Source organism: Zootoca vivipara, chromosome 3 (genome assembly GCF_965207765.1).
Source record: "Zootoca vivipara chromosome 3, rZooViv2.hap1.1, whole genome shotgun sequence".
Lineage (NCBI taxonomy): Eukaryota > Metazoa > Chordata > Lepidosauria > Squamata > Lacertidae > Zootoca > Zootoca vivipara.
In genome coordinates this window covers 17,691,231-17,710,135 of record NC_142586.1, presented here as the reverse complement: position 1 = coordinate 17,710,135, position 18,905 = coordinate 17,691,231, and positions in this window count along the sequence as shown.

Sequence of the window (18,905 nt, the reverse complement as noted above, 5' to 3'; positions counted from 1 at the left end):
TCAATTCTTCAGCGATCAGCCTTCTTTATGGTCCAGCTCTCACTTCCATACATCACTACTGGGAAAACCATAGCTTTAACTATATGGACCTTTGTCAACAAGGTGATGTCTCTGCTTTTTAAGATGCTGTCTAGGTTTGTCATTGCTTTTCTCCCAAGAAGCAGGCATCTAAAAGGCCATAGATTGCTTAAAAAGCCAAAGGCCTGGTTAGCAAAAGTACATTCTGAGAAAGGCAGGTGACAGGACTGTCTTGTCCATTGAATGGAAGGGATTTGACTAGATGACCCTCGTAGTCCCTTCCATCTCAACAAGTCTGTGATTCTTACAATTAACAGTGGGTGTTTACCTGGAAATAACTCTCTGTCTTCAGTAGGACATACTTCCAAATGAGGGTCCACAACATTAAGTTTCCTTTGATTGTGTGACAGCTTTGTGAGATAAAGAACACTTTCCATATCAGCTGAATTTCTCTCTGTGTAATGGCCCTCAGTTATCACAACTTTGTTCTGCTTAACATTTATTTGGCCATTCCCACATCGAGGCTGCTGATACACGCCATATTTCACAGTAAGAATAGCTGTGTGTCCAGAAGTCTCTTACCTTTTTAAATTTATGTATTTATACAGGTATAGCTGCCTTTATTTTGTGGGGGAAATGCGGGTCCGCTCTCTACTATTCAGAAATATTTATAAATTTATAGCCAAGAGCCAATTAAATAAAACCAGTAAAAGAAAAAAAAAAGCTTTAATAACACTACTGTAATAGTGCACCAGATGAAACAACAAGAGAGATGATAAAAAAATGTAACAGCTGTTCCCTCAAGGAAATAGGGTGCTAACACTTTATCTCCAGACTTCCTTCCCAGCCTTTTCCACTCACTTCTGATCATCTTGCCAAACAGAGTGTGCCTGGTGATTATTTGCTAACACAAATATCTTGTGTGTTTGTCAAATCTATTTCACGTAACTTGTGTGTTTGCCGAATCTATTTCACGTAACGCAAGGTTTGATGTTGTTTTGCAAGTGGTGATTATTTGCTGGCATACCGCCACAGTATGTAATCAACAAATATGCATGCGCAGAATTACGTTTACATGCTTGGCCCTAATGCAATTCCACATTCTTGGTGTGCCACCGCTGGATAGGAAGCTCAAAGGAATGTCTGCACTTTGAAGAATGTTGCTGTGTTGTAAGACCACAAAAGGGCATGAGCTGGATCCAGCAGAGAAGCACTGAAGGAAAAAACCTCTGGCCTCACATTTGCCTGCTTTGTGCGATTATGGGCATTGAGGAAGCCTAAGAACTCTCTGAAGGGAGGTCTGGAGATAAACAAGACAGCCTGCTGTAAGCCAACTATTCTCTCTCTTTTAAAATTAGAGATGGCCCATTTTGGATGAAGGGGCTGCTCAAACATCAGGAAACACATCTCCTTTCTTGATAAACTGCAAACCAACAATTGGCCTTTTTTCTCCCATTCTGCTATTCACATATTGAAAAAACATTGTTATGTAGAAATAACATACTAAAGCCATGTACAGCAATACCTCATGTTGCGTTAGGTTCATGTTGCGTCTTTTCGGCTTGCAAATCCGGCAAACCCGGATACTTCTGGGTGTATACTTCCGGGTTTCACTGCGTGTGCACGCGCAGAAGCGTTCTGCACACTTAACGCATGCGCAGAACTGCTCTATTGCGCTCTGCGCTTGTGCAGAAGCGCCATTCTAGTTGCGGGCTTTTCGGGGTGCGAACAGCACCCCAGAACAGATTGTGTCTGCAACTAGAGGTACCACTGTACTAAATCCCCTGCAGAGACATTTTTGGTGGATTTTCAGGGTGTGTGAAATGGAGATGTCCACCATTTTCTTTTCCCTGAACTCCCCTTGGAGAAACAATACTATATAGCACAGGACTTTGCAGCTAAAAATTGTGTGTGTGTGTGTGTGGAAATGCTGGCTCCAACTAGAGGCCAATCACTATTTTCCTTCTTCGGGAAACCCTCAATGTTTTGACATGATGTCATGTCGCACAGTACAATGGGAAATGGCGACCACTGATGAAGGCCACCATATCCCTCACCAGAACACCATTTCCCTCAGAGAAATGCTGAGTGTGTGGCGTCAGAGTTGTTCACCCTGAAGCGTTCACTATTTGTGCATTCAAAGATCCTTACAGGAGTTTTTTTTTTTTTTTGCTACTTCAGGACAGCAGACAAAGTGAACGATGAAGAATGTTACTGAGATGACGAGGCAAGGAGAACATAAACAACATTAACTAGCATATGGAACAAAGGTTTTCGTTGCCAGTCAACACAAATGCTCTGTCTCAGCTGCTGCAGTCCCTGAATAGTAAATGAAAGGGTTCTCCCCACCCTCCAAAGGCAAATCAAGGGAAGGGATAAATGTAAGGTGGGTAGGTTTTGCAGGAAGATTTGATTGTGATGCATGTCCATCAGGTGTTCTGTGCTCTGAAGGGTTTCCTGAGCATATCTACCCTGCAGTCAATGTTCATCCGAAACCATTTCGTTCCCAGTTCTCACACATGGGCTTGTCTCCTAAAGGGAGTGAAAAGAGATAAAGCTGTATTGGAAAACAGCTACATTATCACTTTTGTAAAGGAAGGGATTTTGTAATAAACAGGGAATATTAAGGACAAATGAGAAATAGACAAGTAAAGGCCTCCCCTGCCGTGTCACTCCTTAAGTGCTTAATGAGACTTAAGGAATCCACCAATGGATTCTCCAAGCAACTGAGCATTGCTTCAGTGGAATGCGGTCAAGGTTGCATTGTATTCTCAAATCCCAGCTGTTTGGGAGCACCCAAGATTTGTGGCAATAGACCTGTGGGAGAAATTACATACCATTTGTTTAAATGTGTGGAAGAACGACAGTCACACTTTCTAGAATCAACTTTGATAGCAACTTGTATGCATTTTTCTATTCTCTGTCCTCTTCCTTACAACATTTTTTTTTTTGCCGGGGGGTGGGGCGGTAGGGGGGGTATAGTAGAATTAAATCCCAGAAATTTTCCAGAAACAAATCCCTTTGAAATTATGCACTGCTTTGTTTCTTTTTCTTTGCAGAGTACAGAGAATATAAAGATGAAATCCTTGGTTTATTCCTGTAGATCAGGGGTCAGCAAACTTTTTCAGCAGGGGGCCGGTCCACTGTCCCTCAGACCTTGTAGGGGGCTGGACTATATTTTGAAAAAAAATATGAACGAATTCCTATGCCCCACAAATAACCCAGAGATGCATTTTAAATAAAAGGACACATTCTACTCATGTAAAAACATGCTGATTCCTGGACCATCCGCGGGCCGGATTGAGAAGGCAATTGGGCCACATCTGGCCCCCGGGCCTTAGTTTGGGAACCCCTGCTGTAGATCCTCAGTTGCTCATATTCTGCATATAGCATGCATTCAAGAGCTGGCTCTCAGTTTTTCTGAGCACCAAACTAGTCTTTGTATGGATTGTCTAGCTGTAGCTAAGAATGGCAGCCATATCTTTGTCTTCCTCTCCTTCTCTATAATATCTTGTAGAGTGTTCCTGTGTTCTGATGTCATAACCAGGGCTGGATTTAGGTTTGATGAGGCCCTAAGCTACTGAAGGTAATGGGCCCTTTATATGTCTAGCTGTCCTTTGTCAACAACAAATTGTCACTGTTTTTTGTGTTGAATATATCCTATATAAAATAAAAAAATTCCTTCAGTAGCACCTTAAAGACCAACTAAGTTTTTATTTTGGTATGAGCTTTCGTGTGCATGCACACTTCTTCAGATACAGTGAAATGGAAGTTTCCAGGCACTTATGTAGAGAAGGGGTGGGGAGGGGTGGGGATGGGGAGGGGGGATCACTCAGAAGGGTGGTGGAAATGGGTGATTGACTGACTGATAGCTGTTGATGACCGGAAACGACTGCAAATGGTTTTGCAGGAAAAAGCAAGGGTTGAGATTGCTGAAGATCGCTTATCATGTATAATGAGATAAGAATCCGATATCTCTGTTCAAACCAGGTCCCTCCATGGTTTTGAGCTTGGTGATAAGTTGTAATTCAGCAACTTCTCTTTCCAGTCTATTTCTGAAATTCTTTTGTAGTAAGACAGCTACTTTGAGATCTTGTATAGAATGTCCTGGGAGATTGAAGTGTTCTCCTACTGGTTTTTCTGTCTTCTGGTTCCTGATGTCAGATTTATGTCCATTTATCCTTTGGCGTAGGGTTTGGCCTGTTTGTCCAATATAGAGAGCTGAAGGGCACTGTTGGCATTTGATGGCATACACAATGTTAGAGGATGAGCAATTAAATAGTCCTGAGATGGTATGTTGGATGTTGTTTCCATTACTGGCCCCAACAACATCCAACATACCATCTCAGGACTATTTAATTGCTCATCCTCTAACATTGTGTATGCCATCAAATGCCAACAGTGCCCTTCAGCTCTCTATATTGGACAAACAGGCCAAACCCTACGCCAAAGGATAAATGGACATAAATCTGACATCAGGAACCAGAAGACAGAAAAACCAGTAGGAGAACACTTCAATCTCCCAGGACATTCTATACAAGATCTCAAAGTAGCTGTCTTACTACAAAAGAATTTCAGAAATAGACTGGAAAGAGAAGTTGCTGAATTACAACTTATCACCAAGCTCAAAACCATGGAGGGACCTGGTTTGAACAGAGATATCGGATTCTTATCTCATTATACATGATAAGCGATCTTCAGCAATCTCAACCCTTGCTTTTTCCTGCAAAACCATTTGCAGTCGTTTCCGGTCATCAACAGCTATCAGTCAGTCAATCACCCATTTCCACCACCCTTCTGAGTGATCCCCCCTCCCCATCCCCACCCCTCCCCACCCCTTCTCTACATAAGTGCCTGGAAACTTCCATTTCACTGTATCTGAAGAAGTGTGCATGCACACGAAAGCTCATACCAAAATAAAAACTTAGTTGGTCTTTAAGGTGCTACTGAAGGAATTTTTTTATTTTACTTCGATCCAGACCAACACGGCTACCTACCTGTAACCATATCCTATATAGTAATTTATGGACCTAATAGGTATCTAAAGCCATTTGCACATAGCAAAATATGTATTTTATCAAAGTAATTGTTGAACTGAAATACAATTAAGAAGAAGTACATTAATACTGAAATACAATTAAGAAGAAGAGGTGGTGCTGTGGGTTAAACCACAGAGCCTAGGGCTTGCTGATCAGAAGGTCGGCGGTTCAAATCCCTGCAACGGGGTGAGCTCCCGTTGCTCGGTCCCAGCTCCTGCCCACCTAGCAGTTTGAAAGCACATCAAAGTGCAAGTAGATAAATAGGGACTGCTCCGGCGGGAAGGTAAACGGCGTTTCTGTGCGCTGCTCTGGTTCGCATTCCAGACTCTACACCCAGGACAGGTGCGATAATGTTGCTAGCTCTCCTGCCATCTTGCCAGCTCATATTGTTAAAGGACTTGGCTATATAGCTGCAAAAAAACAACAACACACACACGTTTTATTTCAGTGTATCTGAAGAAGTGTGCATGCACACGAAAGCTCATACCAATGACAAACTTAGTTGGTCTTTAAGGTGCTACTGAAGGAATTTTTTTTATTTTATATCATCTCTATCATCTATCTATCTATCATCTATCTATCTATATCTATCTATCTATCTATCTATCTATCTATCTATCTATCTATCTATCTATCTATCTATCATCTATCTATATCTAATCTATCTATCTATGTTTGCTTTAAAAAAATCTATTTTAAGCACCTAATCCATGTATATCCTTTATATATTTAAATCCTTCCCCTCACCCGTAGCCCAAAGAGGCAGATCATTTCCATAGAACTGACATGATGGGGTAGTAAATTCTTAATAAGCTAACAAATAATACAAGAGTCCTAGGAATAGCTACCTAGCTTAACTTGCAGGAATTCACGTTTTATGAATATTTCTGAGGTGGCCTACAATATGTAAGGGGGGGCGGGGTTGAATGGAATGTCCTAGGAGGAAAAACTGTGTTTAGTCTGGCAAAGTTTTGCTTGAAAAGTAGCTTATAATGGTATACAAAAATACAGACAACTGAAATCTGGATAGAAGACAGAAGTACTGGATAAACTAATTTCTACAAATACTTTAGGATGATTAAAGTAAAAAAGACGACAACAACAACCTCACATAACTCTCTCTCTCTCTCTCTCTCTCTCTCTCTCTCTCTCTCTCTCTCTCTCTCTCTCTCTCTCTCTCTCTCTCTCTCTCTTTCCCTCTCCCTCTCCCTCTCCCTCTCTCTCCCTCTCTCTCTCTTGGATAGCTGCTGGTCCAGCATAGCTTTTCTGTCCTTTAAAAATAACCATGAGAACTGGAGAACAATTAGCAGAACAAATATTTATTCTTGCAAAAAAGCATATTGAATAGATTTGAGCTCAGGAAGCAAATAATTATTAGGATCAAAATTGGCTAATGTTCTTCTGATGCCATTTCTAAAACAATTTGAGTTTTGTTATTAGTGTATGTACGCATAATGTATTGGTTTCAATCTTGCTAAGTGCTGTTTGGGCCAGATTAGTTAACATTATTTTTGTTGGCATTAATGGTTGCGCAACGTCCATAAACAACACTTTTGAACCCTTCCATAACAGAAACCCAGCCATATGGAAGTGAGGAATGAACCAATCTTTATGTCCAGTGGCCTGCACTCTCACAAGCATACTTTCCCTACTTGGATTTCGATCTGGAATGTCTCACTTGCAAAGATCCTCTGTTTAGTTGTCTTCTCACCTGTCACTGCGTGTGTTCAAATTTAAATATAAATAAATAGTTTTTGATTAGTCTTCCATTGATTCCCGAGGACCACGAACAATTCGGCTGCATGGCCAGCATATGCAACAGCTTCTTGTGAAGTCAGGAACCGCAGAGAATTTGGCAAGTCTTAAACATGCTTTTCAGCAATCCCATATGCTCAAATGTTCCTCTGATGAAAATCGAAGCATGTGCCTTTTGGTGCCACACACTCGTGAGAGCCAGCTAATTCACATGGCAGCTCTTGTGGGAGCGAGTGTGGCATCACTGCGAGCGACCACGCCGGCTGCAAGCATTGGCTCATCCTCAGTGCCGGATTTACGTCTAAGCTAAGCAAGCTATAACTTAGGGCCCCATTCTCTTTGGGGCGCCCAAAAAAATTTAAAGGAAAAAACTTGAATGTACATTTCCAAAATATAAGGTAGAAAACCAAATAAAATAAAACCTACATACAGAAACAGTGGTGTGTGGGCTCCTATGATGTAAGTCATGGGCCCCGCCTGCTAGCCTGCTCCCTACAATATCACTGGTTTGCTCATTTCTACATATATAGAGTGCCTACATTCTGCATGGATTGGTCGCATGGCAACATGTGCAAATGGCTTTAGATGCCGATTAGGTCCATAAATGACCATATAGCATATATTCAACACCAAAACCGGTGACAATTTGTTTTTGACAAAGGACAGCTGGACATATAAAGGGCCCCATTACCTTCAGTAGCTTAGGGCCGCATCAAACCTATATCTGGCCCTGCTCATCCTCCTCCCCAAGCATGGCAGCACTGGAGGGGGGGAAATGGGACATGTGTATAGATTCCCAGAATGCCCCAATGAATGAGAATTGGAATCCTTCCTAACTCTCCTTCGGTAAAGAAAGGTGGTACAGTTGTACCTTGGATCCCGAACACCCGGAAGTGAGAGTTCCGGTTTGCAAACGTTCTTCGGAACCTAAACATCCAATGCTGCTTCCGTGGCTTCCAATTGGCTGCAGGAGCTTCCTGCAGCCAATCAGAAGCCGCGCCTTGGTTTCCAAGCGTTTTGCAAGTCAAACGGACTTCCGGAAAGGATTCCATTCAACTTCTGAGGTCCGGCTGTATAGAAATGTTTGTTCATAAATAAAGAGATAAATGACAAGGTAAGAAGAAGGCTTTGCGAAATATGTCGGTTTGGGGGAGGGATGTGAAAAGAAAGTAGGGGTTTCCTGATGACTATTCTAGCTAGACATAAAGAATGCATTGCATCTCACACAGCCCATTTCCCTTTGAAACAAGCCCATCCGCCATCCCCTGGTTTTATTTAATTTTTTCATACTAATGACCATTAGTGGCCACCAAAAGTTACGTAAATACATTTGTTCATCCTCTTCTTGTTCTCAAGCTACAAAATACGTTCCAAAAAATACCTCGTAAATTACGAAGAAAGGTAGTGGGGTCTTGTTTTGTTTTGTTAACCAAAAAAAAGGGGGGGGGCCTACATTGGAACCCTGCCATGCTTTCAAGTACAGAGGGAAGCTGTCCCTCGCTGACTTAGGCAGTTTTTAACCAACCCACTGCTTATGGTCCTCTGAAACCTGTCGAGGAATTCCCTTATTCATGACAGAGGGCTTGCTTTTACAAGACCTGGCAAGACACAAGAGAGCCAGCCGGGCTTTAAAGTGGATACCCTCTGCATCTTTACCATATGTTGTCATCAGTTGAGAAATGCTAGTCAGTGGTTTTCAAATGAGCCTACTGAACCCCAGGGAACAACTGAGTTTTTATAAGCTTCCATACAAGGCCGATGATTCATTTCAGTTTGGTTTTCAGTGTCCCCTCTCTGAGAGTTCGGCTGCTTTATGCTTATACAAAACCATGTTGTTTTTCCATTCTTTAATGGGTCATTAGAGAAATAGCAGAGCAGGGTCAAAATCTTGATGACTCATGTGCTCATAATTTCACAGCAGAGGCACCCTTATTGGTGGCATTAACAAACAAACAAACAAAACCATTCAATGATTCTGGAGGGGATTTAGCTAACTTCGAATGCCGTTCTCCCTGATACCGAGCCAGAATATTTACCACAGCAAGTTCTAAATGTTTTGTGCAACATCATGGCACTTTCACAATTAAAAGTGTCATCGTGGATACAATCCATGTTCCCTTTGGGGTTCTATATCCCTTTTCATATGAATTATCCTGGCCAAATAATGGTGTTACAATACACAGAGAAAGATTTTTAAAAATAGGGGCAGGGAACATTTTTCATTTCAAGGGCTACATTTCCTTGTGGACAAACTTCCCAGGCCCAAGCAAATGGTGGGTAGATATTGTTAAGTACAGTAATTTAATTCACTGAAATTGCAAATGCTTGTATGCATTACTATGTGTTTACATTTGATTGGTTGCTAACTGAATTCTAGAGAGTTCTGCAGTAGTTTTCATGTGATTGGCTAACATTGATCACATGGAAGGTATCTAGTGAAGGAAAGACTCCATTTTATGTGAAGCAAGAGAACTCTGTTTTAGAATCCACTGTGAACACTGCTAAGTAGAATAGAGTGTTGGAGTGCTTCTTGAAAGAAAGAGAGCAAAGCTGCAGGAGAAGGTAAAAGTGGAAACCTCTCACAGGAGTTGCAAGGCACAACCTGATTGAGATACAGAAGACTGAGTGCTGAGCTCTGGAAAGAGAGGAAAATACAGTTGTTTGAAAGTTAGAAGAAGAGGCTGTCAGCCCATGATTGGATGAGCATGTGACTGTAAATATTAAGTTTTAATTCATCTCTTAAGTTTCTGCAAGGTAGGTTTTTGAATCTGAAAGTCTGGACATTGGTTTAATTTCCAAAGAAGGGTGCCAGTCATATATATGATTTGAGCTCCTTAGCTACCCTTACTTTAACAGACATGACACCAGAACTTTTTATGGTATGTTGTATTCCTATCACACAAAAGGCAGAGGTTTCTACATACACACCTGTCCATTCAGGAAAGCAGGAAACATTCTCATGGTTGAAGGATGAATTCTAGCCAGACAAAAACTAGAGCAGGTTATGGAGCAGAGCCTGCTCCAGTGTGTGGCCTGGGGAGGTGGCATGGCCAAGCCATAGTCCTAGAGAATCTGCAGGGCTGCACATGGCCCTAGACTAAGGCCCTGATCCCTGAGTCAGAGGTTGCATTAATCCAATCCATATATGATGGAACCAGAGAGGCAGTGGCTTTTTAATGTGATATGTTACATTCCAATATACAAACAATAATAATAGATGGCTCAAGGGTCGGGTGCCCCTTAGTTCCATATTGCTCAAGCAATTCCAGAATTATAGAATCATAGAGTTGGAAGAGACCACAAGGGCCATCCAGTCCAACCCCCTGCCAAGCAGGAAACACCATCAAAGCATTCTTGACATATGGCTGTCAAGCCTCTGCTTAAAGACCTCCAAAGAAGGGGACTCCACCACACTCCTTGGTAGCAAATTCCACTGCCGAACAGCTCTTACTGTCAGGAAGTTCTTCCTAATGTTTAGGTGGAATCTTCTTTCTGGAAGTTTGAATCCATTGCTCCGTGTCTGCTTCTCTGGAGCAGCAGAAAACAACCTTTCTCCCTCCTCCATATGACATCCTTTTATATATTTGAACATGGCTATCATATCACCCCTTAACCTTCTCTTCTCCAGGCTAAACATACCCAGCTCCCTAAGCCGTATATTTAGAATATGTTTAGAATTATATTAATATATTAATCACAAGGGGAGTGTCTAAGAAAGAAAGAAAAAAGCAATGTATTATACAGTGGTACCTCAGGTTACAAACACCTTGGGTTACAAACACCTCGGGTTACAAACACTTTGGGTTACAGACTCCGCTAACCTGGAAGTAGTACTTCGGGTTAAGAACTTTACCTCAGGATGAGAACAGAAATCGTGTGCCAGTGGCGCGGCGGCAGCAGGAGACCCCATTAGCTAAAGTGGTACCTCAGGTTAAGAACACTTTCAGGTTAAGAACGGACCTCCAGAACAAATTCAGTGTGTCCAACATGACAAATCCACTTCTGGCGAACCAGAGCAGCACATGGAAACACCGTTTACCTTCCCACTGTAGCGGTACCTATTGATCTACTTGCACTTTGACATGCTTTCAAACTGCTAGGTTGGCAGGAGCTGGGACCGAGCAATGGGAGCTCACCCCGTCGCGGGGATTCGAACCATCGACCTTCTAATCGGCAAGCCCTAGGCTCTGTGGTTTAACCCACAGCGCCACCCGCGTCCTGCTATCCCAATACATATATAGATGTTAATCATATATAGATGTTAATCATATTTATCCAAACAAAGTCTGCATCTGTAAGCAGTCTGTTCATAAGTTGTGAATATTGTTGTCATATTGATTAAAAGGTATCACATCTTTATTCTTCCAATTCATCGGTATCAGTCTCTTGGCCACCGCTAGGGAGCGTAGAATCCATTTCTGTTGTCCCGTTGTTAATTTCCACACAATAGGTATATAGCTCAAAAGAATATTCTCTGCCGAAAGATTAAACTTCTCCTGCACAGTCTTCTGTGATACTTGACCACAGTGCCTGATCCTCTAGCTTTGCTGGAGCATCATAGCCCTCAAGGGCAATGCAATTAGAATTCCCACTGTTCCAATTCACAAGGCTGGGCATGGAATCCTGTACTTTTTGGGGGTATAAGGCTTCATAGAATAATCAGCTCAGGAGGGTTTTAACACAGTTAAAGCAAAACTTCATTGACATGACTAATAAACACATGTCTAAAACAGACGGGCTGAGGGAGCAGGCGGGCAGTGGGGGTGCCATTCATGACCGCAAGGAGGCCCATCAAGAAAGGTCAGCAGTTTATATCAATGCCTGTTCGAAGCCTCTCCAAAGCAGTAGGCAGCTTTCTGGTCTAGTTAGGAGCGTTTGCTTTCTCACACAAGCAAAATGTGGTTCACCTCAAGGGAAAAGAAAACAGATCATTTGATCCCTCGCTGTAGGTTTCCATGCCGCACTGCTAAGCATGAAGGAATCGTGGAAATTCACCAGGTGTAAAAAAGAAAAGAAAAGAAGGCACCACAGTTTCAGCCCAGCCTAACTTTCCGCGGAGCGTCCTCTGGGGTATCGAGCCCTGCAGAGCTTAATAAAAACTTGAAGGGAAGAAATACAAACACACACATACAAATGCAGAAAGACTCATTAAACGAAGGGCCTTCTTCCAAGAAGCCTGTAACAACTCCACGAAATGTGTTTTCAGCACCACAATACACATCTTCTGTTTTGTTTCTCAGCAAAATCGTTATATGTAAGTATTGCCTTTGAAACTGAAAAAGAAAGACCCTGATGAATATTACACTCCGGACCGAAGGTTGCCAAGACTAACAGATTGCTGTTTAAAGACTTTTGGAGAGAAATCCCTGTGAAGGTACAAAGCTCGAAGAGTAATTAGGAATCAGCCCAACAAAACGGTGTGCTACTCGCTGATGAAGTCCGTTCGACGTCTCTGTTGTGTAAACTCTAGCAATTTGCTGAGCATTTGAAAGGTTTGCTTTTGAAGAAGAGCTAAAGCATTTTTTTTAAAAAAAAAAAACCAACCAAACACCTTTATCATGGCAGAAGGAAAGGTTCCTTGTCACCTGCCTTGGTTGGCAGGGCTTTTTTTTTTCAACCAGAGCTCAGCTCTGGCATCTCTCAGGTGGGCACAATTGCCATTCTAAGAGAACAAAGAGGAGCTCCGACACCTCTTTTTCTAGAAAAATAGCACTATTGCTTGGTATTGACTCCCATGGCGGACTCACTCTGAGCAAAATGAATTCATGTTACCATACCCTCCAACATTTCTCCAATGAAAATAGAGACTTTCTTTTTTAAAAATAATAATAATAATTTTTATTGGTTTTATATAATAACACAACACGACAAGACATAAAAGAACATTTCTATCCACCTTCCCTCCCTCTCCCCACAAGTCCCCTTCTGCCACAAGTGGATCCTGCGGGTGTTGAGAGTCGAAGGTAGTCCATTTTAAATCTGGGTTTGTCCTCACCCCCCCTCTCCTTAGCCCCTGCCACCAGGAGGCCCCGAGACAAAAGGAGAGATTGGGATAGGGAACCCCCCAACTATTTATATATAATCCTCCGGCATAACACACACAGAGACAAACAATTAAAAATATCAATTTCTTACCTTGTTAAACATTATTTTTGTGACTTCCTCAGATCCCTTCTTCCTGATTTTCATAATTTCTTAATATAATTATAGCGGGTTTCTTATTCTTAATTCTGATTCTTATTCTTAAAAATCAACATTATTTCCCCTCCTTCTTCGTGACGCCTCCCCACAGGCCCCCTCCTGCCACAAGAGGCACCTATGAGGTGCGACCATCCAAGGGAGGTCTGAAAATAGAGACTTTCTAAGGAAAAGCGGGACATTCCAGGATCAAATCAGAAATTGGGACAGCTTCTGTAAATCCAGGGCTGTCCCTGGAAAATAGGGGCACTTGGAGGGTCTATGTTACATTCTTCATGAACTGGGCCTAATCTAACTTAAGAGGCAGGGAGGGACCATAGCTCAGGGATATCTAATCTGCATTGCATGATGAAGACCCTGGTTCAGTCCCTGGTATCTCCAGAGGACTAGGAGAGACCCTTGTCTAAAATCCTGGAGAAGCACTGACAGTTAGCATAGACAAGACTGAATTAGATGGACCAGTGGTCTGACACAGTTTACAACAGCTTCCTATTAATGGAAGGGGAAGGCCCAGAGTGAGTCGTGGGTAGCTGGTGGCGAGTGGGACAAGGCTAAATAAAGATTTGACCCTGGTTTCCCAGGTCCTGCTCCAGCACTCTTATCACTACACCTCAATACCTTCTTGAGGGAAAAGTTATACAGTGTGGGTTCTCCTTCATGGAGAGCACGTGTTGCGGTGGGGGCCTAGCAAACTACCCCTGAGTTGCTGGGGTGGGGGCTATGAGTTGGCCACCGTTCTGATTGGACCCAGGCTGTTGTTGGGGGGGAGGAAGCATGTTTCAATTTCAGAGGGACAGCCCAGGGGTATAAAAGGCAGGCACATAGTTTATTCCTCCTCTTTGGCTGCGTGCATCGGATCACCCGCCCTCCTTCCCTATGTTTAGGCCTCTGTGTTGACTTTGCTGTGCCTATCATGGGGCCATCTGCTTTTGGGCAAGGGCCTGGTAGGAATTATTCCATTTGGCTGATTGGCTGGTGCCATCTGTTTTTTGCCTACTGCATAGCAAATAGTCACAACTTGTAAGGTTGGCGGTTAGGCATTGGTTATTTTGTTGGTTGTATAAGGGGTTGTGCTTGACTGTGTCTGCCCCTTCAATTTGATGCCGGTGTGTTGGGGAAATTCTGTTCAGGAATACAGGGGCTCGATATGCTATGTCCGTAACCCCCGGTCGGGGGCCAGGGCCGCGCAAGAGCCCCTGGGAGCCTGAAGGGAGAGGGGAGGGCTAGCATACCGGGCTCCTTGTCTCTCCCGGTAGGGTTTCCCCTGACTAACTTAAGGTCAGTTCTGTCCTTAGGGGACAGTTGGTGAACCAATGCCTACGCAACCACTCACATATTTTGTATTTTAATAAAGTTGTGGCCAAATTCATGCCAAAAAAACAAAACAAAAATTCTGTCTGTGGTGTGAATTATTTGAGGGGTGGTTTGGGGACCTCAACACACAAATTGGGTTAAGTAATAAATCCCCAGACTTAACCCAATTGAAGTGAAGTCTTGTTAGTGAACAAAACAGGCAAGGTGAACTTCCACCTGACATTTCTGTTTAAAATGACGTATGGCAGCCGGTATGATATTAAAAGAATTGCTCTCCTTGTACTTGGCAAGGCAAATATTTCACATAATTGTTGCAGCTTGGAGAGAAGGCTAATTCCTTCGGACACTGTGGATTTTTCTTGTTGTACAGGGGAATATATTATCTTGGTACCTCGGATCAGAGGATGTTAAGTCTGAATCCTGCCATGGCAGAATTAATAGCTTTGAAATGGCTCAGTGTTGATTTTGCAATTTGTGGCTTGATTTTGGTGGGAAAGGCATTTTCCCAGCCTCGTTCTCTTGATGTGTCAACATTTGAGGCTAAATTGTCAGGGCCTGAGCAGGAAGAGTGATACAAAAAAGAAAGAAAAATGAGAGAGAGAGAGAGAGAGAGAGAGGGAGGGAGAGGAAACGGTGGTGAAGTTCAGCAGAATGTGACTTGTTCAGTGTCAACTTTGCCCTACAAATCAAGGGGTCATTTATATAATCTCATTCATATATACTTTTGCATATCTCCCCGAATGATGGGTGAAGTGAAAATTGGGACAGCTCAGTCAGTAGAGCATGAGATTCTTAATCTCAGGTTCATGAGTTCGAGCCCCGCGTTGGGCAAGGGATTCCTGCATTGCAGGGGATTGAATGACCCTCATAGTCCCTTCCAGCTCTACAATTTTGATTCTGTGATCAAAAGTATATTCCAAAATTGCATGAACTGTGTGTGCGCGTCTCTGTGTGAGATATTTCACTGGTCGATTGAAGCAGGCTCACCTAGGGGCTAAAACATCTGACTACTCAGGTGGACCAAGGCAGCTGCCTTGGATAGTAGAATCCCCCTGCCGCTGCCAGAGTAGCGAGGAAAAGTGGCGATGGCTTCCGGCGAGATCTCATGGAACTCTCATGAAATCTTGCTGCTGCCACTGCTTCTCCACTACTGTGGTGGAGAAGCCCCCTGCTCACCCCCACCTCCCACTGGAGAAGCAAGCAGAAGTGGCTGTGGCTTCTGTTGAGATCTCAGAGGCTTCTCATCAGATGTTGCAGAACCCAGAGGTTGCAGCTGAGCGACCCTGGTAAGCAAGGCTTAGGTAGAGAGAGGGGCAATGGTGGAGGTGAGTTGGATGCCAGAGGAGGAGGAGCTTCCTGTTTCACCTCAACTTATTATAGTCAGCATGACCTTGACAGAAAGAGATAGCAGAACTAGTTTAAGCCAGCTGTACTCAGCTTCTCTGAAGGAATAATCCAGACATAATGAGCCTTCTGCTTGGTTCTAGGCAGAATAGAAACTTGCGTGTCAGCTAGAAACTTCCAGTTTCTTTCACACGGAGAAGCTTCCAGAACCCTCTTGAATTAATTAGAATGGGAAAGAAGAAGAAGAAGAGTTTGGATTTGAAATCCCGCTTTATCTCAAATCTCTTTTTCCTTCCTCGCCCACAACCAACACTGTGAGGTGAGTGAAGCTGAGAGACTTCAAAGAAGTGTGACTAGCCCAAGGTCACCCAGCAGCTGCATGTGGAGGAGCTGGGCCGCGAACCCAGTTCACCAGATTACGAGTCCACCGCTCTTAACCACTACATCACACTGACTCTCTACATGTCCAATCAATACTTTCTGTTCCAAGGAATGCAAACTGACACCTTATGTCTGAAGAAGTGGGAGATAAGTTTTGAGGACAGTAGGTGAGCCTAGCCCAGCCTTGCACAAAATGGTGTCCTCCTCTAAAATTCTCAATATATCTGGTGGGTACCACATTAGGGGAGGCTGGCTGATCCTATCATCCTCTCCCCCCATCACCGATGTGACCATGCATTAAGGCTAATGGCTGACTGCTGCATAACATGGTCCAATTCCATTTGCCTACTCTGGAGGGAATGATGTCAAATGCCATGGAATTGTATATTCCTGTTTCTATATTTCACTTCCTTTGATAATCCGTTTCCCCACTTGGCAGGCTGGGAATCTTATGTATTGAATGTCGCCTCTGAATCAGTCCAAACAAACCATTTGGAGCGATGCTGTAAGAGGAAGACTCTTTCAACAAAGCTGCGTCAAAAGGCCTCAAGTTCATCTTTCTCTGTAAATAAAGTTGAGAACGAGATGTCTCAGAGAAGTGCTTAGCTAAGAAAGAGAGCACCAAAAATCATACTAATGTAAGCATTTTAGCAAATGTGCTTTTCTTTAAACAAAAAAAGAGATAAAAAATAAGATAACATTCCAGAAATGCTTCTGATCCCTGCCCATACCTCAGTCTCATTCAAATTCCTAAGGAGTACGCCATCTCTGGTCATAGTAAAGGACATAACTGCTTTATATCTATATAACAGGTATGCTACAGGTGTACATTGTGGTCCAGGTGATAGATCTGCTCCACATATTTTCTATGTATAGCACCAGAACCTCTGCCAAGAGAACTTTCTTTGATGAGTATCCCTAGATTGTCTTACTGTTTATTATGTGCTTGGATGAAAAGCTTTTTCAGAACAATTTTTTTAAAAAAATATGTGTGTAGATTCCACCTAGGAATGGGATCATATCCTAAGTCAACAGAGACTATTGTTGTAAGGGAGAAAAAAGAAAAAAGAAGAATATTCTTAAGTGCTGCTTGAAGTTTTTGATTACAGTGGTACCTCTACTTACGAATTTAATGCGTTCCGAACGCACATTCGTAAGTCGGAAAAAATTGTAAGTCGAATCCCATAGGAATGCATTGGGAGAAAAAATTCGTAAGTCGAAGCAACCCTATCTAAAAATTCGTAAGTAGAAAAAATCCTATCTAAACCGCATCCAAGATGGCGGACGGAGCTCCGTTTGTAAGTAGAAACATTCGTAAGTAGAGTTATTCGTAAGTAAAGGTACCACTGTACTCTGAAACCATCATTTAAATCACTAAATGGTGTGGGTATTTCCCATCCCATAAGCAAGCAAATATTCTGAAGTATCCTTATATTTTACTTAACTGCTACCACACAAAAATATGCATAGTATACAGAATCTGTTACATGTAAAACTTGACTGCATAGAAAAATGTATTCTTTGACAGGCCTGGCTACACTGAAGAAGAAGTAGCAGTTACATAAAATGCTTTGTCGTCAAGTCCGTAAAATATGCAGATATCTAATATATTTCTGGTAGATATTTGTTCAATTCTGCTTTGGGATACTTTGTTCAATTCTGCTTTGGGATACTTTGTTCTGGCCAGTCTTTCTGAAAAGGAGTTTCCATGGTTCTCTCGATATTTTAATTTTGAGTTTGGAATATGTATAATTTGTTTGATCCCATATATTTTAAGGCCTTTTTTTGTCTTTTTGAAGGAATGTGCTGGCTCAGAATCCCATAAGAATATAAGACGAGGCCTACTGGATCAAACCAAAGGCTATTCTAGTTCGGCATCCTGTTTTCACAGTGGCCAATCAGATGCCCGTGGGAAGTGTAGAAACAGATTATTTTGAATGCAGTTTCTTTTCTCATTAATTGACAGAGAAGGGCAGGAAAAATGCAGGAGGAATATTTGGCACACTACTAATTTCCTTCTCCTTCCTCTGCAGTTAAACAGGGGGTGGCAAGAAGTCCATTACACGAATTCCTGATTTTCTTCCATGATCCTGGAAGGTGGAAACCTACTTGGTTAGAAACACAGTACAGTTGTACCTTGGATCCCGAACGCCCTGGAACTCGGACGTTTTGGCTCCCAAACGCCGCAAACCCGGAAGTGATTGTTCCGTTTTGTGAATGTTGTTTTGGCACCAACCCAAACATCCGATGGGGTTTCCGTGGCTTCCTGCAGCCAATCAGAAGCCGCAATTTGGTTTTTGAACGTTTTGGAAGTTGAACGGACTTCCGAAACGGATTCCGTTCGACTTATAAGGCACAACTGTACATTTCCTTTCTCTCCCTCTACTCCTTATAATGAAACCCGGAATGAGACACCTGACTTTTTGTATTTTGGTAAGTAAAAGATAGATGATGTGAACCCAGTATATTGTTATGTTAAACTTACATGCTCCTTTTTAAAGGAGCATGTGATCTGGGCAAAATGAGGGAGGGTGTTAAAAAAATTGCTCCCCCATTCATGCCCACTATACATTTTGGCATGAATGAAGGAATTGGGGGGATGCTCGTCAAATTTGCATCTGACACCAAACTGGGAGATGTCGCCAATGCCGCTGAAGGCAGAATTGGGATTCAGGATGACCTTAACAAATTGGAGAACCGAACCAATACTAACAAAATTAATTTCAATAGGGACAAATTATAAGGTTCTACACAGTCAGGAAGAACCAGCTACACAAATATAAGATGGGGGACACCTGGTTTGCCGATAGTTCATGTGAAAAATGATCTAGGGGTCTTGTGTATTATTTTTCACTA